The sequence below is a fragment of the Ambystoma mexicanum genome, chromosome 4q, assembly GCF_040938575.1.
Source record: "Ambystoma mexicanum isolate Mex_15411 chromosome 4q, UKY_AmexF1_1, whole genome shotgun sequence".
In the NCBI taxonomy this organism is placed as follows: Eukaryota; Metazoa; Chordata; class Amphibia; order Caudata; family Ambystomatidae; genus Ambystoma; species Ambystoma mexicanum.
The window spans coordinates 434,401,818-434,405,126 of record NC_090928.1 but is presented as its reverse complement, the minus strand read 5'-3'; the positions used below and the strand labels follow the sequence as shown (position 1 = coordinate 434,405,126).

Sequence of the window (3,309 nt, the reverse complement as noted above, 5' to 3'; positions counted from 1 at the left end):
AGTTCTGAAAAGTTCACCTTTATTAATTCAGTAATATGTACAAAGTGCAAGCAACATGCAATCACCATCAAAGCAATGCATTTTCAGCCACCAAACCCTCCTTATAAGTATATGGGATCCGAAGGATGTCCTTTATCTACCTTGGTAAAATACAGTGAGGTTTCCATTGCAAGAATTCATACATTTCGTATCACATGTAGATCTTGGAACATGGAAAAAAAAATCTTTTGTCAAATGCACAAATTCTGCAAAATGTAACTGCTTCTCTACTGCAGTTTGTTGATTTTGTGCTAAGCGCATAGTTAAACCCAATTGTTCATTGTTTTGTATATGAAATGATGATATATCCTATTGTTTCTTACAGTGCATTGTGTTGAAAAACATTTTAACAGGATCTATTGAAAAGGGTATATGGTTATGAAACAGGGACTTCTTGAAAAGCACTCCTACGCTCTACTACTGACATAAACCCTTGAATGCTGAAAACTGCCCTTTTTGAAAAAGGTGATAGAGTGGGTGACTGTATGGAACTTGTAGAACTAATGACATCAGTGCACTTCTGGTCAGGTGTACAAATTAATACATTTCATTAAGGGCATATTATTGGTTTCCACCACAGTTTTATAACATTCATATGAGCTTCCAATGGACTATTTCAAACTAATCATATCACCAGTAGAACTTGGGTGAATGTAAAACACAGCTTGTATCATATGAAGAAATCCTAAACAGCTTAATGGTGTTTACCCTATGTTTCAGATGATGATCAGGAGTATTTGAAATATAGAAATGTGTTGCTCATTACATAAAATGCTAAGATTGTAAATGTTTACTTCAATTTATTTCATTAAAAAAATATTTCTACAGGTAAAACATTTGGACAAGGGGGCACCCAGATTTGAACTAGGGACCTCTTGATCTGCAGTCAAATGCTCTACCACTGAGCTATACTCCCAGTTCAGAAAAGTTCACCTTTATTAATTCAGTAATATGTACAATGTGCAAGCAACATGCAATCACCATCAAAGCAATGCATTTTCAGCCACCAAACCCTCCTTATAAGTATATGGGATCCGAAGGATGTCCTTTATCTACCTTGGTAAAATACAGTGAGGTTTCCATTGCAAGAATTCATACATTTCGTATCACATGTAGATCTTGGAACATGGAAAAAAAATCTTTTGTCAAATGCACAAATTCTGAAAAATGTAACTGCTTCTCTACTGCAGTTTGTTGATTTTGTGCTAAGCGCATAGTTAAACCCAATTGTTCATTGTTTTGTATATGAAATGATGATATATCCTATTGTTTCTTACAGTGCATTGGGTTGAAAAACATTTTAACAGGATCTATTGAAGAGGGTATATGGTTATGAAACAGGGACTTCTTGAAAAGCACTCCTACGCTCTACCACTGACATAAACCCTTGAATGCCGAAAACTGCCTTTTTTTAAAAAGGTGATAGAGTGGGTGACTGTATGGAACTTGTAGAACTAATGACATCAGTGCACCTCTGGTCATTTGTACAAATTAGTACATTTCATTAAGGGCATATTATTGGTTTCCACCACAGTTTTATAACATTCATATGAGCTTCCAATGGACTATTTCAAACTGATAGTATCACCAGTAGAACTTGGGTGAATGTAAAACACAGCTTGTATCATATGACGAAATCCTAAACAGTTTCATGGTGTTTACCCTATGTTTCAGGAGATGATCAGGAGTATTTCAAATGTAGAAATGTGTTCCTCATTACATCAAATGCTAAGATTGTAAATGTTTTTTTTCTACAGGTAAAACAGTTGAACAAGGGGGCACCCAGATTTTAACTAGAGACCACTTGATCTGCAGTCAAATGCTGTACCACTGAGCTATACCCCCAGTTCTGAAACGGTCACCTTTATTAATTCAGGAATATGAACAAAGTGGAAGCAACATGCAATCACCCTCAAAGCAATACATTTTCAGCCACCAAACCCTCCTTATAAGTATAAGGGGTACAAAAGATGTCCTTTATCTGCCTTGGTAAAATACAGTGAGGTTTCCATTGCAAGAATTCATACATTTCGTATCACATGTAGATCTTGGAACATGGAAAAAAAAAACTTTTGTCAAATGCACAAATTCTGCAAAACGTAACTGCTTCTCTACTGCAGTTTGTTGATTTTGTGCTAAGAGCATAGTTAAACCCAATTGTTCATTGTTTTTTATATGAAATGATATATCCTATTGTTTCTTACAGTGCATTGGGTTGAAAAACATTTTAACAGGATCTATTGACGAGGGTATATGGTTATGAAACAGGGACTTCTTGAACTGCACTCCTACGCTCTACCACTGAGTTAAACCCTTGAATGCTTAAAACTGCCCTTTTTTAAAAAGGTGATTGAGTGGTGACTGTATGGAACTTGTAGAACTAATGACATCAGTGCACTTCTGGTCAGCTGTACAAATTAATACATTTCATTAAGGGCATATTATTGGTTTCCACCACAGTTTTATAACATTCATATGAGCTTCCAATGGACTATTTCAAACTGATAATATCACCAGTAGAACTTGGATGAATGTAAAACACAGCTTGTATCATATGAAGGAATCCTAAACAGTTTCATGGTGTTTACCCTATGTTTCAAGAGTATTTCAAATGTAGAAATGTGTTGCTCATTACATCAAATGCTAAGATTGTAAATGTTTTTTTCTACAGGTAAAACAGTTGAACAAGAGGGCACCCAGATTTCAACTAGGGACCTCTTGATTTGCAGTCAAATGCTCTACCACTGAGCTATACCCCCAATTTTGAAAAGTTCACCTTTATTAATTCAGTAATATGTACAAAGTGCAAGCAACATGCAATCACCATCAAAGCAATGCATTTTCAGCCACCAAACCCTCCTTATATGTATATGGGGTGCGATGGATTTCCTTTATCTGCCTTGGTAAAATACAGTGAGGTTTCCATTGCAAGAATTCATACATTTCGTATCACATGTAGATCTTGGAACATGGAAAAAAATCTTTTGTCAAATGCACAAATTCTGCAAAATGTAACTGCTTCTCTACTGCAGTTTGTTGATTTTGTGCTAAGAGCATAGTTAAACCCAATTGTTCATTGTTTTGTATTTGAAATGATGATATATCCTATTGTTTCTTAAAATGCATTGGGTTGAAAAACATTTTAACAGGATCTATTGAAGAGGGTATATGGTTATGAAACAGGGACTTCTTGAAAAGCACTCCTACGCTCAACCACTGACATAAACCCTTGAATGCTGAAAACTGCCCTTTTTTAAAAAGGTGATAGAG

The 3,309-nt window shown here is 35.4% G+C and overlaps 1 non-coding gene across 1 annotated transcript; it reads right to left on the bottom strand.

The window, feature by feature from the left end:
- Positions 1–883: 883 nt before the first annotated feature.
- Positions 884–955, bottom strand: TRNAC-GCA (transfer RNA cysteine (anticodon GCA)). The gene has a single exon. It is a non-coding gene; the product is annotated as a tRNA-Cys (tRNA).
- Between the last annotated feature and the right edge of the window lie 2,354 nt (positions 956–3,309).